At 36.4% G+C, this 21,865-nt stretch overlaps 1 protein-coding gene across 2 annotated transcripts in view; it reads left to right on the plus strand.

Moving 5' to 3' along the window:
* Positions 1-8,319: 8,319 nt before the first annotated feature.
* The window catches only part of SULT1B1 (sulfotransferase family 1B member 1), a 37,990-nt gene continuing 24,444 nt past the window's right edge, over positions 8,320-21,865 (plus strand). For both annotated transcript variants that reach the window (XM_070458006.1, XM_070458005.1), the window contains exon 1: positions 8,320-8,553. The gene's annotated coding sequence lies outside the window, so the exon portion shown is untranslated. The remainder of the gene's footprint in view (positions 8,554-21,865) is intronic.

The raw sequence follows: 21,865 nt of genomic DNA on the forward strand, positions 1-21,865 counted from the left end.
TTTCTTCCTGCCTCTATTTAATAAAGAGTTTTTCCCTTCAAATTTTATTGAGATATAATTGACAAATATCACTGTATAAAACATACAGCTTAGTTATTTGACTTACATACATCATGAAATGACTATCACAATAGATTTAGTAAACATCTGTCATTTTATATAGATGCAATTTTAAAAAATAGAAAAAATATTTTCCTTGTGATGAGGACTCTTAAGATTTACTTTTAATAGTTATATGACATAGTGTTAATTATATTTAGCTGTTGTACCTTACATCTCAAGTACTTATTTATCTTATAAGCAGAAATTTGTAATATTTGAATACCTTCATCCAAATCCACCTTCACCCCCATCTGCTTCTGGTAACCATAGAACTGATCTCTTTTTTCTATGACACTGTTTTCTAAGTAGAGTTGATCTAAACTTATGTTAATTCCTGCTAGACAACACAGTGATTCAGCATTTCTTTAAATGTAAAATGATCACCATGATAGGTCTAGTTATGATATGCAGCATATGAAGATATTAGATAGTTATTGACTATATTCCCCACACTGTACATTTTGTACCTGTGACTCATTCATCATGAAACTGGAAGTTTATGCCTCTTAAACCCCCTCACCAATTTCTTATCTTTCCTCATCTCTCCATCTCTCTACTCTTTGGCAGCCACCTGTGTCTCCTCTATATCTGTAACTCTGTTTCTCTTTTGTTATTTTTGTTCATTTTTTCTGTTTTTCTTTATATCCACATATGAGAAATAATATAGCATTTGTCTTTCTCTGTCTGATTTATTTCACTTAATACCCTCCAGGTACATCCATGCTGCCTCAAATGGCAAAATTTCATTCTTGTTTATGACTAAATATTTTTCCATTATATATATACTTGAATACTATTATATATAGCAGTATTAGATAGTGGGATATATGTGTGTATGTATATGTGACATACTGACAGAAAAATCCACTGCAAAAAGAGATTAAATGATTTCCCCAAAATCTTGCATATAGGAAGTAGGGAGATTTGTATTACAATATGTGGCTTTCCCAATGTCCAACAGGACTGGGATTGGAATCTAGGCAACTCTGTTCAGCTTCAAAACCCTACCTCACCCTTCGCCAAACTCAGCATTTCATTAATTAGAAAATCAACAGTGGACAAACTGAGAAATATTTCTCAGTCTATACTGAGAGAAAAGTGGCTGAGATCAGCTTAGAAAGTGTCTTTAGGTCTAACCTTCAACCCTAAATCTCTAACATAATTGGCTATAAATGGTGGAGACTAGAAAGTGAAGATTATTTAAAAATGAAGTCACAACAAAACTAAACAGAGTTAATTACATCTTGGGCAAAAAGTGTGAATGGAGTAGGGGTGTGAGTTGTAATGCATTATTCTATACTTTCTATACTTTTACTTCGTAGACTCACTATATTCAACCTGTCTCAGAAATTTTCAATTCTTCAGGAAAAGTTAAAAATATTGCAAAGAATAGCATGAGCCACCTGTATTTATAGAAGTCTCAATCACCATTTTTTATTTATTTCTTGGAAAGTTCTTTATTATTTTATGAACACATTGAGATGTTCTTAGGGTGTGTGTTCAGCTAACTATGTCAACTAAATTACTCTCTGATGGGCTACAGTCCATGGGTTCATAAAAAGTCTAGCACACATAGCCAGATGACATAAAATTAATCCTAGACTCAGATTTTTATTTCTTTAAAGACATGCAATAACTTCAAAGATGTCACTCATCTCAAGTTAATATAAATTAGAAAAATGAAAATATCATTATTATACCTTGCAAAAGAAAAAAATACATGCAAATAAAGTAAAACCAGTAATTTGTTTTGTATTTCAAATAGTCATAAAATAACATTTTAGCCTAGTCTCTGTCGGGATTCCCCTGGAAATTCAGTGGCTAGGATTCTGGGCTTTCACTGATGAGGGCCCAGATTCAGTCCCTGATCAGGAAATTAAGATACTGCAAGTCACATGGCACAGCCAAAAAAAGAAAAAGACTAGTCACTCTTTGATATATGTTTGCCTCATCCAGCTATGAAAGTAAAAATTCTCAAAATTATTAATAACATAACTTATTTTAAAGAAGCAAATAGTGGTAATTTATGCAAAAACAATCTTTAGTAAAAATCTAGATGATAAGAATTTAAAAGAAGACAAAACTCTTCTAAGAAATTAGCTATAAAATTATAATTTCTAAAGATTTTTTAATAAAAATTTATTTTATAGTATTTTGATCCACTGATATACACAAAGGTACTGCTTAATCTAAGACACAAGCAAGTAAATATTCATTTTTTACAAACTTATACCAAACAATATGTTCGATAGGGACTCCTGCCCAACCAACAAACTTTATCAGGCTGAGAATGGGTGAGGTTCAGATATGAGGTGTGTATCTCCAAAGCCACAGAGGTCAGGGAGGGAGGAATAAAGGAAGGAGGGACAAAGGTTGGGATATTAAAGTACAAATTATGTGTTAATAGAAAATATCACTTTTACTTTTTGCTGAGGCAGCTTATGAGGACTCGGGCTAAAGACACACTTCCTTTAAGAGAGCTTTTGCTGTTTCTTTTTCAAGAAATGTAAACCACAGGAAAAAGTATGGGCAGTGCAGGTAGCTGCTCACTCAACTTTCCCAAGTGTGTTCTAAAGAAAAGACAGAACCAGTGTGTGTCTCCAGTTGCTTCTCTCTTGGAATAAGAGGAGAAAGGTCTTCCACTCAAGTCCTTCTAATGTTATGGTGAACAACGTTTACCCTCCGTGTGTGTGTGTGTGTGTGTGTGTGTGTGTGTGTGGTGTGTGTGTTGGGGATGGAGTGGGTTTGTACAAATGGAAGAAAACTGGACATCAGGTAGTAGGTTTTATTATATATTATTTCCTTCTCCAGCGTCAAGATAAAGTCAGGATTATAAACAGAAACCACAGTGTCAAAGAGGACTTTTCACTTTGGCAGCAAAGATAGTTAGCACTCCTGTAGCACTTAAGATTATAACTTAGGTGCTGAGACATTCACTATCTATTGTTCTGAAAACTCACTTTTATTAACAATGAGAAGAAAGAAAAAAAAAAAAATCATGTCCATATCCATAACCCCAAATCCTTGCCTTGCCTAACCAAATGGAACTCTCTTTCTTGAGGAAGAAGAGAATATATTTGATTGGTGTTAGTTGAAAATTTAATGTTAATTTTGGTTTTAATAATTGTACTCAACAAGCAACAAGTGAGAAAGTCTGTATTTGAACTCAAATTTGTCTTGTAGACATTGAAGCTCATGATCTCATCACTCTACTATGTTCTCACCAGATTTTGGGTCAAATTAACGATTAAAGAAATCAATTGTGAGATTAATTACATGCCGGCATTTACCAAGCACAATTGATTAAATAAAATTACTCTAGCTCCTATATCTAGGACTAAAAACTTTTAACATATTACATAACTCTATGAATAATGACATAAATCTAAAAGCCTTTAATTCATCAGAACATCTACCAAGTTCATTCTTAGGGTCAAGATCAGTGCCAGTCTATATCACTAGCAAGTAAAGTTTTGAGTGTTGTGTACTCTACAATTCTAGGTGGTACAGTTCATATTGAAGTAAAAAACAAACAAACAAAAAAAACCCACTAATGTCCCTGAGACCTTAACAGACAATTGGTTTCTGAAGAAGAATAAGTTCCAGATTTTGCCACCAAGGCACTTTAAATTATGTCAAATGAGTGGATTTTTTTTTCTTTTGAAGACATCTAAGGAAAGAAGCCTGAATTGTTTAAGCTCACTTTTGTATATTTTATTTCCCAATGACAATAATTTTTTGTACTTCTTGTTAATATTTCTTTATCCAATAATATTCCTTCACTGTTACCATCCTTTCTCCTCATCAAAGGTGACTGAGATATATAAGGATATTAATATTCAGGTGAGGGATTTCTCTAGTTCTGAATAAGAAAGTGAGGAAAAACCCATTCTGTCAGTGTAATCTGCCTTTAGAGAGGGAGGAAGAGAGATCTTCCACTTAATCCCTGCTTTCTTAGGTAGATGAACTATGATGACACAAAGAATTTCAAGGAAGTGACTCTTACCACTATTTCTATCACAGGAGGAAGAAGACAGCCCCATCCTCAGGAATTAAAGGCAAACAAGCAATTTCAAAAAATGGTTACCTTTTCCTTTAGACTCATGCATTCTTAAGAAAGGTAAATAGAAAACTATTATGTATGCAGACACCACTGGTATAAGAAAAGTGAAACTTGGAGGAAGTAGATAAATATTAGGACATTAAGTTGCATGCTCTTAGATCTGATCCCATCACTTCATAGCAAATAGAAGGGCGGAAGTAGCAGCAATGACAGATCTTAATTTCTTGGGCTCCAAAAATCACTGCAGATGGTGACTGCAGTCATGAAATTAAAAGATGCAAACTCCTTTGGAAGGAAAATTATGACAAACCTAGACATCATATTGAAAAGTAGATCTTTGCTGAGATCCGTGCATTCAAAGCTATGTTTTTTGCAGTAGCTGTGTATGGATATGAGAGTTAAACCATAAAGAAGGTGGAGTGGCAAAGAATTGATGATTTTTAATTGTGGTACTGGAGAAGATTTTTGAGAGTCCCTTGGACAGCAAGGAGATCAAATCAATCAGTCCAAAAGGAAATCAACCCTGAATACTCATTGGCAAAACTGTCCCTCAAGCTGGAGTTCCAATTTGACCACCTGATACAAAGAGCCGACTCATTGGAAAAGACCTTGATGCTGGGAAAGATCAAGGGCAAGAGGAGAAGGTGGTAGCAGAGGATGAGATGGTTAGATACATCACCAACTCAGTGGACATGAATTTGAGCAAACTCCAGAGATAGTGGAGGACAGAGGAGCCTGACATATTGCAGTCTATGGGGTCACAAAGAGCTGGGCACGACTTAGCCACTGCATACAACAACAACAGCAAATATGAAAAATAAAAATAAATGTTCTTAAAACATAAAAGGAGAGCTAGGGAAAACATCATAATCTGAGAAAAGCTGTCATCACTTTTGCCTTGAGTTAAATATCATAAAGTAAAATGTCCAGTTTCAATGTTTCCTCTCATTATCAGTTTTAAACTTGATCTTTAAAAAAATTGGAATATTTTATTCTGTATTACTAGGTTAAAAAATTGAGGATATTATTTTTATTAACATGTAGTGAAAAGTAAAGTTCACTGTGGACATAAGCATGCTTGGCTAAAATTTAGAAACCCTTTTCCTCACAAATGCATCTATAAAAATTACATGCATATTTATAATTTCTTTGCATTTACTTTGCATATGCAATTTTTTAAAGCATAATACACATTCCTTGTCTTCAAAGAACTTATCTTCTTATAAGATAAATAATAAAAAAACTAAAATTTATTAATAAATATCAGGCTATTGTGGAAAGGAAAGTTGCATGATGTTGGTCATTAGGATTGATAAAATGTGCATTGATAATCCATTCTTGAGAGTTTAAATTGAATGAAGTACATAATTTTGATTTAGCAATTCTGTTTCTAACATTTTTTTTGAGTATGAAATGTTTTTCTTAATAGCAAAATTCAGCTTAAAACTGGTATGTATAGCATAATACCATTTGGGGGGACCAATTTGTGTAAAAATATTTAGAATATCTTTTTTTAAGCCCATTTTATTTTATTTATTTTTTATTTATTTACTTTTTTCATTTATTTTTATTAGTTGGAGGCTAATTACTTTACAATATTGTAGTGGTTTTTGCAATACATTGACATGAATCAGCTATGGATTTACATGTGTTCCCCATCCTGAATCTCCCTCCCACCTCCTTCCCCAACCCATTCCTCTGGCTCATCCTAGTGCACCAGCCCTGAGCACTTGTCCTAGAATATTCTTTAAATATCCAAATATTAATAGCAGTTGTTTCTGTTGGTGAAACAAAGAGCAAATTTAAATCCACATTTTCTGTATCTTCTAGAATTATCTTGTAATGTAAATTATTACTTTTACAAAAAAAAATTTTTTTTAAGATTTTGTGTGCCTCTAAAATTTTATCTTTCCCATTTGAAATAAAATAATATCCTAACTTTTATTTAACCCTTCATAGAATTTATTTATGTATTTATTTTATTAGACACAGTGACATTGGAAGAATTCAAACTTCTTGAACACTGCTGTTTAGATTGATTGAAGTGTACACAGGGTTAGTTTTAGGGAAAAAAGAATACATGCACTGTGAATCTTTTCTTTCTTAATCTAGCTCTTTTGTTTGTTAAGCCCACATGACTTAGAAGTCACAAGTTGTTTTCTGAATCTGATACTTTACTTAATATTTATAAGATTTTAGCCAAATCATTTAGAATTTCTGAATCTTAAAGGTAAAAATTGAGCTATCAATAGATTGAGAATGCCTTCAATCAATAATTATTTGTAAATCAGGAAGGCAAACACAGTGTCTTTCTATTTTTTTCCCCCAATGTAGTGTCTGGGACATTTTAGGTCTGGTGACTGAATGAATAAACAAATGAATGGACAGATAAATGAATGAATGAAATATAGAATATTAATACAAGTTTTAAAACAAGAGCAAATTTTTATTCATGGTTCTCAAAATATGATCCTCAAACTGATAGCATCAGTAATATCTCTGAGTTTGCTGAAATATTAATAGAAAATTTTCAGACTCTGTCTTAGACCAAATTTATCAGTAACACTGGGTATTGGGATCCAGTAATTTGTATTTTGTCACGGCCTCCAAAATGGTTCTGAAACATGCTAAAATTCAAGAAGATCTGATTTAGGTTGTTTTTCCATTAGTATTAATATTAACTGAAGTTTGATGGTTTTGCTATAGGAATGGGGACCTCTTCCAGGGCCTGAGAATGCGCTCTTGACTAAAAATCAGAAATGAGTTGACTGAAGAGATACAAGTGCTGACAAAGCAAGAGACTTTATTGGGAAGAGGATCCTGGAGAGCAGGAGGGTAGGGAACCCAGGAAAACTGCTCTGCCCTGTGGTTTACAGTCTTGGGTTTTATGGTAATGGGATTAGTTGCCAGGTTGTCACTGGTCAATCTTCTGACTCAAAGTCCCTTCTGGGGTAGCACTCATTACCCAGACAAATTGGATTCCAGAAAGAAAAAGGATTCTGGGAGACTGATAGGACATGCGATGTCTTCTTTTGACCTTTCCCAAATTTTTCCCGTTGATGGTGACTGGTTAGTTACTTCTTCCTTATCAGGACTTCTTATCATAAAATAACTCAGGCAAATGGTTACTATGGAGTCTGACCAGGGTGGGGCCTTCAGTCAGTGTTTCCCTTAACAGTTTGAACTTCCTTGGTAGCTCAGACAGTAAAGCGTCTGCCTACAATACAGGAGACCTGGGTTCGATCCCTGGGTCAGGAAGATCCCCTGGAGAAGGAAATGGCACCCCACTCCAGTACTGTTGCCTGGAAAATCCCTTGGACGGAGGAGCTTGGTAGGCTACTGTCCATGGGGTCGCAAAGAATCCCACATGATTGAGCGACTTCACTTTTCACTTTTCCTTAACAGTTTAATCGAAATGTGGTTGCCAGGCAACTGGTGCACATCTGAAGTAGGGTTTGCCTGAAATTAACACCTTGTTGCCAAAGTTTGCTAGTTGCATTCCTTGGCATGTCCTGCCATACAGAAATACTTATATTGTTTCATGTATGTATTAATAGTTAGTTGCCAATATATAAAATTTTAATATTTGGACTATCACAAAAATAATCTAGATCTCTAAAAATACTGCCCTCTTTTCTGCATGAAAAGGATGTGGTAGACCCTTGGTCCTCCAGCATCAGCATCATCAGCACATTATTATCCCACTAAACTCCTTTGTGTATATGTGACTTACCAAAAAAAAAAAAAAAAAAGAGAGAGAGAGAGGTTGTGGAAATGATTAGAGTGACAGAAAACAAGTGTATTCTGAAACCATCAGCTCTACTCTATTTCTGCTGCCAAAGTGTATCTTTAGTGTATGTTTGTGTAGCTTTGTTTTTTCTGTAATGTTGGAAACTCATGTTTCTTTCAGATGGATACACATCCAAAATGACTTTTTGTCATGATCAACATTATTACAAGACATTCTTTAAAAATTGTAGAGAAACAACAGGATTGTACCTACTAACCCTTCAGCTTCTTTCCCTTTGCTTTTCTTTCTTTGAAGCCATGTGAACCTTTAAATCTAGATAATCTCTGACTTTGCTGACTTTTAGCTCCCACCCTCATTCATTTCCTTTCAAGACTTCCTGCCTCTTCCAGCAGTTGAAGCAGCAGGCCCTGCCTCTATGTATGTCATTCAAATTTGTATGTCTTAACTGCCCATGAAGTCATTGACTACAGCAGTCAGATCATATCTTTAAACTTTTTTTTTTAATCCCAGAGACTGGAATGAGCCTCCCTGAGCTGTCTTCCCCTCCCTTCAGGGCTCCCACCAGGACCCAGGATTCCTTTTGGCAGCTGCATCACCAACTGAAAATGAAAACTGAAAAGAGGGATTAAATCCTGAGGTAAAGTGTTTTTTTTTTTTTTTTTTTTTTTTTAAATCTCTTTTCTCTGAGTTTTTATCATGCATCCACAGCACAATGAGCTCCTAGAATAATTTCGCTTTTGAACATATGTTTATTGCTAGAATGTTTTTGCCTAATTGCAGTTTTCCCTCAGGAAATGCAGTGTTGTTTATATTATGCGGACTTTCAGCGATCCCTTTCATTTTTCTAGGTTTTCTGCTGAAGCATGCCAGGATTGTGGATCTTCTCATCAAACTGTAGGCTCATAAGGGAAAATGGAATCCCCTCCAAGCCCTCATTTCTCTGCTCACATCTCTACTTCACCCCTATATACACATATGCATATGCACACCCTTTAGGGTACTTTCCAGAATGCAGAACATGTTATTTAATTAATATATTTCATTAGCTGGAGTTTGATGTAGACTAAGTAGAATTGCAGTTTGTTAGAGTGAAACAAATGGAGAGAATATTCTTTTCCCACTAAAAGAATATCAGTGTCAGATGATCCAGTTTGTTTCTCCTAAGAGGGGCAATGGCTTCCATTTTCCTTTTATTCAATTGTGTGTTTGTGTGTGTCAGCCGTATCCAACTCTTTGTGACTCTATAGACTGTAGCCTGCCAGACTCCTCTGTTCATGGGATTTTCTATTGATGTTTCTTAAGTCAATTTTAGACATTATAATTTTTAACTTATCACTCAACTAGGTAGATTTGTAGTATTGTCTAGACTGTACCATATAACGCATTAAAAGTTTTTGTCATTTCTTTTTGTCATTTTAAGATTTAAGAGAATTCTAGGAACTATTTTCTTTTTTTAAAGTAAATATCCCTCATCAACCATCTGCCAAAGTATTTTGCTCAATAATGTTAGTGGTAGCTCAGCTGGTAAAGAATCTGCCTTCAACACAGGAGACTCCAGTTCAATTCCTGGGTTGGGAAGATCTCCTGGAGAAGGGATAGGCTACCCACCCCAGAATTCTTTGTTTTCCTTGCTGGTTCACATGGTAAAGACTCCATCTGCAATACGGGAGACCTGTGTTCGATCCCTGGGTTGGGAAGATCCCCTGGAGGAGGGCTTGGCAACTCACTCCAGAATTCTTGCCTGGAGAATCCCATGGACAGAGGAGTCTGGAGGGCTACAATCTGCAGGATCGCGAAGAGTCGGACAAGACTAAGAGACTAAGCGCAATCCTATATCTTTGGGCTCTCTCCCCTGAATCTATCTTCTCATTTGTTCTAAACTCATCCTCATCCACTGGTCATGATGAGGCAATGTTAATCCCAGACTGCTACTCCAAGGTTCTTGAACTGGTTACACCCACTTCCCAGATGTGACTAGTATGTAGTCACTGTCCTATTGTTACTCATATTCCTCCTTCTCTGACAACATTTTTGCAGCATGAGGAGTTAAAGCTTTTATCAGAGGGATGTTTGCTTTGTCAAATAAACAAAAAAATTCCCTACAAACTGTGAACACCTTTAACCAAATGAGATAAATCAGGAACACCTATGACTCTGGTCAGGCCTACCCATGCAGTATGACCAGTGAGCAAAGCTGGGAAAACTGAACTTTATTTCTGAGACACACCTCACTTGCTATGTGTCTGAGCAGACTTCCTGCAACTCTGTTTCCTCATTTCAGTCTGTAAAACGAAAGTAAGACTTATCATCAGGGAGATAATATATATGAAGCACATTCAATATAATTTATTTTCTGGAAAACAATTCATTCTGATAAATCATTTATGTGTACTCTATATTGTTAGAGAGTACCTTAACAGTAGTTGAAAACCATACTTCCCCAATTTTCTTCTGCATGTAAGCTACTTGGGGATTTTATTAAAATATAAGTTCTGATTCTGGATTGGAGCCTCATATTCTGCATTTGTAATACAAGCTCTCAAGTGATGACAATAGTGCATGGGGCTTGCATATGTACCATATTTAAATAGCAATTATGAATCAATTATATAAATATAAGACAATAGTACAAGTTAAATTAAAATGAGTAAGTAAAGAAACTAAAACGTTTAAGACATGAAATGGAACCAGGAATGATGTTATAAATGTATAACATAATGTTAAGCACATACTATGTGAGAAACAAGTTTCTGTGATTTATTGCAGACCGTATGGAAAATAGATCTGTGTCCTCAATACCGACTTGCTTTCCCATGAAAATCTGTGTGTTTAATAACAGTTAATAAGTAGAATTATATTTCTACTAAATGCTAAATTCCAGAGCCAAAAAATTAAAAAAAAAATAAAGAGATAGCCTCATTTATTTTTCTCAACTGATTCAGAATATGCCAGTGTTCAAATGAGGCCTGGAATTGATATTTACCTTTACATAATCTGGAAAAGTTAATTTGATAAGAATTAATAGAATAAAATGTTTCAAGGAAAACTATTTTATTTACTATGTGAAGCTCAAATCTAATATCTGAATATGCTATGTTTATTTCTGCTCTCACTCATTCCTTATATCCAAACTCCAAAGTAACACTATCCCTAAGATCTTAGAAGATTCTGAATGGGAAGTACATGTCGCATCATTCATTCATTCATTTATTCAGTTCTCATTCATTTATTTATTCAGTTCATTTAACACCTACTTTATTCTAGGTACAGTGTTTACCTACTCAGTTCCTCTTCCTTTCACTTCTTGCTCTGTTGAGTTTTTGAGCAACCACATTATTTGTTCCATTCTTGAAGCTGCTGACATGTTCTAGAATTTTTTATTGACCTAACAAGGGACTACAGAAGCAAACAGATAGGATAATTAAGAAGCACCATGAAGGCAGCAATTTAATATGGAATGTTTAATTTTCCTAAAATGCCCAGACCACACAGCTCTCACCTGCATCCTTGTTTTAGGGTCTTGCTGGCTCTAAACCTATTTATGTCTACTCTGTGCTGAGGCTGCTCTTTCATTTAGATACTCTTTTCTAGGTTTCTCAGGTCCCCAAATCCTTTACTCTGTGAGCAGTAACGAAGATGTAAAATTCAAATAATTTTTCCTATATTTCTTGTATAAGATGCCATATATTTTTAGACAAATGAATTATATAGTAACTTTTATTGGGAAAACTAAAAAAAAAAAAAAAAAAAACATGCTATTGTGTGCATATCCACGAATTGTCAGACATAAAATATGTTATATATGATATATAATGCATATCTTATAATGTAAAATGAAAAATATGTCCAGATTTCTCTCTTCTAGACTTTTTTTTTTAAACATTATTTATTATGCTGGCTGAACTAGTTGTTGGTTGCTGCGTGCAGGCTTTCTCTAGTGGCAGAGCGGGAGCTGCTTTTCATTGCGGTGTGCGGGCTTCTCCCTGCAGTGGCTTCTCTTGTTGTGGAGCACGGGCTTTAGAGAGTTGGAGCTTCTGTAGCTGCTGCACTTGGGCTCAGAATTTGTGGCACATGGATTGAGTTGCTCCACTGCATGTGGGATATTTGCAGACCAGGGATCGAACCTGTGTCCCCTGCATATTCTTAACCATTGGACCATCAGGGAAGTCCCTCTTCTAGACCTTTTCAAGAGCCTGGAGGATGGGGTCTAGCAGGGTGTAGAGAAGTTATCTCTAAAACACAAGGCTGTTACACAATGTATTTTTCCTAATCTAAAGCATTCCTTTTTCCATACAAAAGCAAGTGAATTTAAATAGCAGCTAGCTTTTATGTTAGTGATTTTGTTTGCGGTTCCCATTACACAAATTGTTAGCTTAACAAGTTTCAACAATTTTCAAATCACCAAATTACTTACAAAATATTTGCCTGATAAAAATATTTGTATCAATGTGCCAATCAGTGATCAGCAGTCTTTGATGTCTAGTTATAATTATTTGCTATAAGCAATACAAGTTTATCTGAGATACATAATTTATGTTGTTAATTCAAACTCTTTTCATCTGGTTGTATACATTATCTATCATTATTGATGGATAAGTTCTCAGAAATAAATGGAATAGCAGATTATAATGGATCTTAAAATTTCTACATTCTACCTTTCCTTCTATTTCTGAGAGGTTTATGTTCTTTGGGGGCAGAGAGAAGGGTTGTAAAATGAGAAACACATTAGCAAGAGCCAGGCTACAGTTTCATATGCAAAGTTCAGTGAAGGTGAAGTGGAAAAAATAAATAATGATGAGCTCTATGTGATGGTCAATTTTGTGTGTCAAAATGATTGATGCACAGGAAACCCAGATATTTGGTCAAACATTATCATAAGTGTGCCTGTTAGTGTATTTCCTGGATGAGTTTAACATTTGAATTTTAGTGTATTTCCTGGATGAGATTAACATTTGAATTAGTATATGAATAAAACAAACTACCCTCCCTAGTGTAGACAAGCCTTATCCAGTCAGTTGAAGGTCTGAATCACATAAAAAGGCAGACCTCTGGGGGTGAGGCGGAATTCCCCCTGCCTGACTGTTTTTGAGCTGGGATATCATGTTTTCCTATCTTCACACTTAAACATGAGTCTCACTGGGTCTGAAGCCTGCAGGCCTTCAGAAGGGACCTACACCATTGACTATCCTGGGTCTCCAGCTTGGGATAATTTGATTCTATTTCTCTGGAGAATCCTGACTAAATCTCAAAATGTTTTGAATAGGTTAGCAGATCAATAAGATTCTAATTCAGGATTAGTATTATTAGGATTATTATGATAAGTTACCACTCAAAAATATGCAAGACAAATTTTATTATATATAAATATTTATGTATATATACATAAAGAGGTTTGTCATATGTAATTGGCTTAGATAATTTTACAGGTGGGCAAGTCCCAAGATGTGCAAGATGATTTATAAGCTGGAGACCCAGAATAGCTGATGATTTAGTTCCAATTGAGTCTGAAGTCTAAGAACAGTGAGAGCTAATGGTATAGTTTAAATTCAAAAGCTGCCAGGCTTCAGCCCCAGGAAAAGCTGATGTTTTAGTTTCAATCTGAAGGCAGGAAAAAAAACTGTATTACAATTCAAAGGCTATCAGGTAGGAAACATTCATTCTTACTCAGATTTGTTGTTCTAATCAGGCCTTAAACTCACAGAATGAGGTCATTCCACACTAGGGAGGGCAATCTGCTTTACTTAGTACTACCCATTTAAACATTAATCTCATCCCAACACATCCTTACAGAAACACTCAAAATAATGTTTGACCAAATATCTGGGCATCTGGTGGCCCAGTCAAAGAGACACATAAAATTAATCATCATAGCTTCTAAGCAAAATAGAGTATCATAAATTAAGTGTTCTCCCTTGTGTGAAACAACCAACAGGAATGTGGGTAGAAAACAAATTGGGCCCTATTATTGCCCCCATTTACTACTTTGAGAGAATTCCTGGGCCACAACCCAGGTACAACACCAGACATCCAATAGAAAGTATCAGGCAAGCTAATTAGCAGAAGAAAGCACCATACTGAAAGGAAAAATTAGGTAATTGAAAATAATCTAGAACTAACACAGATGTTAGGGTTAGCAAAAAATGTATTAAAGACAGTTATTATAACAATATTCAATATGCTCTAAAAGTTTTCTGCTTTATTGACTATGCCAAGCCTTTGACTGTGTGGATCACAATAAATTGTGAAAAAATTCTTCAAGAGTTGGGAATACCAGACCACCTGACCTGCCTTCTGAGAAATCTGTGTGCAGGTCAGGAAGCAACAGTTAGAACTGGACATGGAACAACAGGCTGGTTCCAAATAGGAAAAGGAGTACATCAAGGCTGTATATTGTCTCCTTGCTTATTTAACACATATGCAGAATACATCATGAGAAACGCTGGGCTAGATGAAGCACAAGCTGGAATCAAGATTGCTGGGAGAAATATCAATAACCTCAGATATGCAGATGACACCACCCTTATAGCAGAGAGTGAAGAAGAACTAAAGAGCCTCTTGATGAAAGTGAAAGAGGAGAGTGAAAAAGTTGGCTTAAAACTCAACATTCAGAAAACTAAGATCATGGCATACAGTCTATCACTTTATGGCAAATAGATGGAGAAACAATGGCAGGCTTTAGTTTCTTCGGCTCCAAAATCACTTCAGTTGGTGATTGTAGCCATGAAATTAAAATATGCTTACTCCTTGGAAGAAAAGTTATGACCAACTTAGACAGCATATTAAAAAGCAGAGACATTACTTTGCCAACAAAGGTTCATCTAGTCAAGGCTATGGTTTTTCTAGTGGTCATGTATAGATGTGAGATTTGGACCATTAAGAAAGCTGAGTGCCAAAAAATTGTTGGTTTTGAACTGTGGTGTTGGAGAAGACTCTTGAGAGTTCCTTGGACTTCAAGGAGATCCAATCAGTCCATCTTAAAGGAAATAAGTCCTGAATATTCATTGGAAGGACAGATGCTAAAGCTGAAACTCCAATATTTTGGCCACCTGATGCAAAGAACTGACTCATTTGAAATGACCATGATGCTGGGAAAGATTAAAGGTGGGAGAAGGGGATGACAGAGGATGAGATGGTTGGGTGGCATCACTGACTCAATGGGCATGAGTTTGAGTAAACTCTGGAAGCTGGTAATGGACAGGGAGGCCTGGCATGCTGCAGTCCATGGGGTCGCAAAGAGTTGGACATGACTGAGCTACTGAACTGAACTGAACTGAAAACTTGAGACAGGAAGAGCATAGTCATTCCCCAAATGATCTTCTAGAGATGAAAATTATAATGTCTGAGGGGGAGAAAAATAATTGGAAGAGATTAAAATCAGATTGTACATTGCAGATGAAAAAGTTAGTGAATATAAAGAAATATAGCCATAGACATTATCTGAACTGAAACACAAAGAGAGAAAAAAAGATTTTTTAAAAAATTTAAAGAGCTTCAATGAGCTGTAAACAAATTCATATATCTTGGAGTATCAGAAGGAAGAGAAAGAGACCCTCAAAAAAGGTATTGAAGAAATATTGGCTGTAAACCCAAAATTCACAGAAGTTCAATAAACATGAAGTGCAGACACACATACAAACCATGAAAATAAGCACATGAAGGCACATCATAACTTAATTGCTCAAAACCAGTGATAATATAGAATATCTTAGAAGCAGACAGAGAAAACAAATGCATTATACACAGAAGAACCAAAGTGAGAAAGACAACAGATTTCCTGCAAGATAAAATAAGGAGAAACAAGATGGCGGAGGAGTAGGTGGATGTGGAGTACATCTCTCTCCGTGGATACATCAGCAATACACCTTCAGACACAGAAGATCTTGCAGAACACCAGCTGAGAGTGGGCAGGAGTCTTTGACCACTGGGAAGGAATATATAGATCGACACAAATCACGGTAGGATGAAGGAAGGAGGGGGGAAAAGGAGTTATCAGGACTGGACATGTACCTGGGGGATGGGGGACCTGAAGCAGGGATCAGATCCCCACATCAGGGCAATTGTTTGGGACAGAGGAGAAGTATTTGAGGCTGCTGGAGAGTGCAGCAGCTCATGTGTGACAGTCCGAATGGAATGAGAACCACACAATCTTTCCGACAGCCCTACATACCTTGGATAGGATTCGAGTCCCCTGGAATGCGCGGTGGCGCAGAGCTGGACTGTGGGGATTGGAGAGCAATCCCAGGGTGAGAACTGCTGTTGACTGCAGGGAGAGAGTGGGAGGGGGACATGAGGGAGGAGATGGAGACAGGAAATACCTTGGAAGGAAAGCTGGGCAGCCATGGAGGTAAGGCAATACTGCTGAGTAACACGCAGAGGGTGGAGCCATCACTGTAGCCTCTCTTTCCCCACAGGCAAAGGCCAGCAGCTGACCAATAGACCCAAGGGAATGGGCCCTTTAAGTGCCTGATGCCCTAAGCAACAGAGAAAGATCAGATAAAGAGGCCCTTTGAAGCCAGGTGCCAGAGGCTAGGGGAAAAAACACAAAAAAACAAAAACCGAATAGCACCATATTTCCCGCACCGATGGCTGCTGGCTCCCCTGTGTACATGGCATTGCCAGGGTCCCCATGTCCAAGCAGCTGCACCAGCTCCACATCCGGTCCGGTCCTCACTGAGGCAGACCTAAAGCCTCCAGCGCAGCCACAGGAGCAAACTCCTATGGATGACTCACATACAGAGGTGGAAATAAAACCACAGTTGAACTCCAGGGGCAGTATGGCTAAGGATGAGGATTGAAAACTTTCCCAATAACTCTACAAGCTGCAGTTTAAATCCACATGATCAACTAGGCAGACTCTGTGTCTATGGAATATATAAAAGGGCAATGAGAGTTCCCACAAAAGAAAATGCAGTAGCTCTAGCAGCTGTGGACAGTGGAGGCAAGAACATGCAGGAGTAGGGTCAGATTAGCCTGAGCTGTCCCCATAGCAGGTCCAGAGACCAACCAACCCATTATTGGAAGACATTTTAAGGAGGTAGAGGTGGATTATCCAAGAAAAACATTTATTATTGTTTTTATATTTTGATTTGTTCTGTAATTGGTTCTGGAATTTTCTTCCCTGTTCCTGTGGTTGATTTTATTATTGATATTAGTCTATTTAAGCTTTTGAGAACTTTTTTAAAATCTCACTTTTCATTTCCTTTATATATTTCTAGTTCTTTGTTGGCCTTATGCAGTTCTGTAGAATTTTTTTCTTTTTAAAATTTTTTCTAAAATTTATTTTTTAATTTTTTCATATATATGTGTGTGTGTGTGTGTGTGTGTGTGTGTGTATAATATGTTTGTGTGTGTGCTAAGAAGCTTTAGTCATGTCTGACTCTTTGTGAAACTATGGACTGTAGCCCACCAGGCTCCTCTGCCCATGGGGTTCTCCAGGCAAGAATACTGGAGTGGGTTGCCATGCCCTCCTCCTGAGGATCTTCTTGACCCAGGGATCAAACACCCATCTCATTATGTCTGTTGCATTGGCAGGCAGGTGTTTTTCCCCTAGCAACACCTGAGAAGCCCCCCCTTTTTTATATACTTGTATTTAACTTTGCTTTTCTATTTTTTCTTTTTCTTTTATTCATCATGTTTGTTAGTTTTGTTTGTTTGTTTGTTTTCTTTGCTTTATTTCTTGGTTGGCACTCTGCTTTGGTTTTGTTTTCAGTTTGTGTTTTACTTAGTTTTGATTTTAATTGGTCTATATCATTTTTGGTTTCCTTTGCTCACTGGGTCACTCTGTTGTACTCTCTTTCCTTTGGACTGTTTCGGTTTTATTTTTGTGTGTGTGTATGTGTGTGTGTGTGTGTGTGTGTGTGTATGGGTGTATATTCTATTGTTTAAAAATTGTTAGTCTGATTTTGTACTTACCATTGTCTAGAGGGCCATCTTTTGTTTCTTGTTTTATTTTTCTTTTGTTATTGTTTTTTTTATTTTAATCATCTTTAATGCCATAACTAACAAATTGTGGAATCCCAGGTCCCTGGCCAGAGATCGAGCCTGAGCCTTTGGACTGAAAGTGTTGAGTCCAGGACCCTAGACTGTCAGAGAACTCCTAACCCCAAGGAGTATTAATTAGTGAGAATTCTCATGAAGGCCTCCACCTATATACAAGACCTGGCATCACCCAACTGCCCACAACACCCAGTGAAGGATGCCTTGCCCAAACGATAAGCAAGACAAAATTACAAACCCGATCATCAGTACAGAGGATTCCCAAAAACACTCCAACATATACCACCTCACACAGCCCTCCCCATTAGAGGGGGAAAAAAGCCAAACCTCACTACCTCCCGCCAGAACGCAGGCACAGTTCATTCCCAATAAAAAGCTTACACAAACCACAGGGCCAAATTTACCTACTGAAGGCAGAAACCAAATGGAAGAAGGACTATGACCCTAAAGCCTGTGAAAATGTGAGCTCAAGCACAGTAAATTAGAAAAAATCTGAAAAAGAATTCAGAGTAATTATAACAAGAGGATCCACAACCTCAAAAGTAGAATGGAGAAAATGAAAGAATTGATTAACACATTTAGCAAGGACCTAGAAGAAGTAAAGAAAAAACAAACAGAGATGAACAGCACAGCTACTGAAATTAAAAATACTCTAGAAGGAATCAATAACAGAATAACTGAGACAGAAGAATGGATAAGTAAGCTGGAAGATAGAATGGTGGAAATAACAGCTGAAGAGCAGAATAAAGAGATAAGAATGAAAAAATTTGAGGATGTCTCAGAGATCTCTGGGAAAATATTAAACACATCAACATTTGAATTATAGGGGTCCCAGAAGAAGAAGAAGAGAGGGGAAAAAAAAAAAGGTCTGAGACAATTTTTGAAGAGATAATTGAAAACTTTCACATCATGGGAAAGGAAATAGACCATCAAGTCCAAGAAGTGCAGAGAGCCCCATACAGGATAAACTCGAGGAGAAATACACACTGTTGCTGCTGCTGCTAAGTCACTTCAGTCATGTCCGACTCTGTGCAACTTCATAGACGGCAGCCCACCAGGTTCCCCAGTCCCTGGGATTCTCCAGGCAAGAACACTGGAGTGGGTTGCCATTTCCTTCTCCAATGCATGAAAGTGAAAAGTGAAAGTGAAGTCGTTCAATTGTGTCCGACTCTTGGCAACCCCAAGGACTGCATCCTACCAGGCTCCTCCATCCATGGGATTTTCCAGGCAAGAGTACTGGAGTGGTTTGCCATTGCCTTCTCCAGAAATACATACTAATCAAACTAATAAAGATTAAATACAGAGAAAGAATATTAAGTGTAGAAAAAGAAAAAGCAACAAGTAACATATAAGGGAAACCCCATATGATTAACAGCTGATCATTTATAGAATCTCTGCAAGCCAGAGTGGAAAGGCAGGATATATTTAAGATACTGAAAGGAAAAAATCTACAACCAAGATTATTCTACCCAGCAAGAATCTCATTCAGAATTGATGGAGAAATCAAAAGCTTACAGACAGTAAATGTTAAGAAAATGTAGCAACACCAAGCCAGCTTTACAACAAATGTTAAAGGGACTTCTATAGACAGGAAACACAAGAGTAGGAAAAGACCTATAAAAACAAACTCAAAACAATTAAAACAACGCCAGTAGGAACACATATATCAATACCTATTTTTAATGTAAATGGATAAAACACTTCAACCAAAAGACCAACACTGGCTGAATGCATACAAAAGCAAGACCCATATAGATACTGTTTACAATAGATCCACTTCACAGGTAGAGACACACATAGACTGAAAGTGAGAGGATGGAAAAAGATATTCCGTTCAAATAGAAATCAAAAGAAAGCTGGAGTAGCAATTCTCATATCAGACAAAATAAACCTTAAAATAAAGATATTGTAAGAGATGAAGGGCACTACATTATGATCAAGGGATTAATCCAAGAAGAAGGCATGACAATTGTAACTATTTATGCACCCAACATAGGAGAACCTCAATACATAAGGCAAACACTAACAGACATAAAAGAGGAAATTGATAGCAACACAATAATAGTAAGGGACTTTAACACCCTACTTACACCAATGGACAGATCATCAAGCCATAAAATTAATAAGGAAGCACAAGCCTAAAATGACACATTAGGCCAGATGGAGCTAATTGGTATCTTCAGGACATTACATCCAAATGCAGAATACACTTTCTTCTCAAGTGCATTCTCCAGGACAGACCCCAACATGAGTCACAAATAAACTCTCAGTAAATTTAAGATAATTGAAATTATATGAAGCATTTTTCTGATCACAACACTATGAGTCTAGATCAATTATAGGGAAAAAAAACTGTAAAAAAAACCCACAAAAACATAGAGATTAAACAATACATTTATAAATAATGAACAGGCTACTGAAGAAATTAAAGAGGGAAATAAAAGTATTCCCAGAAACAAATGATAATGAAAATATGAAGACCCAAGACCTATGGGATGCCCCAAAAGCAGTTCTAAGAGGGAGTTTATAGCAATATAATCCTACCTCAAGAAACAAAAAAACCACTGAATAGACAACCTAACTTTACACCTGAAATAACTTGAAAAAGAACAGAAAACCCCACAGTTAGTAGAAGGAAAGAAATGATAAGATCAGAGCAGAAATAAAATGAAGGAAACAGTAGTAAAGATTAGTAAAACTAAGATCTGATACTTTGAGAATATAAGCAAAGTTTACAAACCATTTACCAGAATCATCATGCAAAAAAGAGGAATCAAATCAACATAATTAGAAATGTATAAGACTAAGTTACAACAGACAACGTGGAAATAAGAAGGATCATAAGAGACTATTTTGAGCAACTATATGCCAATAAAATGGACAACCTGGAAGAAATGGAGGCAAAAATATGCAATGGGTAAAAGACAGTCTCTTTAATAAGCATCCTGGAAAAAAATGGACAGCTACTTATGAAAAATGAAATTAGAACACTTCTTAACATCATACACAAAGATAAATTCAAAATAGATTGAAGTCATAAGTATAAGACCAGAAACTGTAAAACTCTTAGAGGGAAACATAGGGAGAACACTCTATAACATAAATTACAGTAATGTCCTCTATGACCCACCTCCCAGAGTAATGAAAATAAAAACAAAAATAAACAAGAGGGACTTAATTAAGCTGAGAAGCTTTTCAATGCAAAGGAAACTATAAACAAGGAGAAAACAATACCTTGGGAGAATGGGAGAAAATAATAGCAAATGAAACAACTGAAAAAGGATTAATTTCCAACATATACAAGCAGCTCATGCAATCAATGCCAGAAAGACAAACAACCCAATCAAAAAGTGGGCAAAAGACCTAAACAGACATTTCTCCAAAGAAGACATATAGATGGCTAATAAACACATGAAAATAAGCTCAACCATGCTTGTTATTATATAAATTCAAATCAAAACTACAATGAAATATCACCTCACACTGGTCAGAAAGGACATCATCAAAAAAAATCTACATACAGTAAATGCTAGTGAGGTTGTGGAGAAAAGAGAACCCTCTTGAACTATTGGTGGGAATGTAAATTTATACAGCCACTATGAAAGAACAGTATGGAGATTCCTTAGAAAACTAAGACTAAAATTACCACATGACCCAATAATCCAACTACTGGGCATGTATCCTGAGAAAACTTTAATTCAAAAAAACTTATATACCCCAGTGTTCACTGCAGCACTACTTGCAGTAACTAGGACATGGAAGTAATCTACGTATCCATTGATGGATGAATAAAAAAAAAAACTGTGGTACATATATACAGTGGAATATTACTCAGCCTCAAAGAGGAACACATTTGAGTCAGTGCTAAAGATGTGGATGGACCTAGAGCCTATTATACAGCATGAAGTAAGTCAGAAAGAGAAAAACAAATACTGCATATTCATGAATGCATA

Source organism: Odocoileus virginianus, chromosome 29, assembly GCF_023699985.2.
Source record: "Odocoileus virginianus isolate 20LAN1187 ecotype Illinois chromosome 29, Ovbor_1.2, whole genome shotgun sequence".
NCBI lineage: Eukaryota > Metazoa > Chordata > Mammalia > Artiodactyla > Cervidae > Odocoileus > Odocoileus virginianus.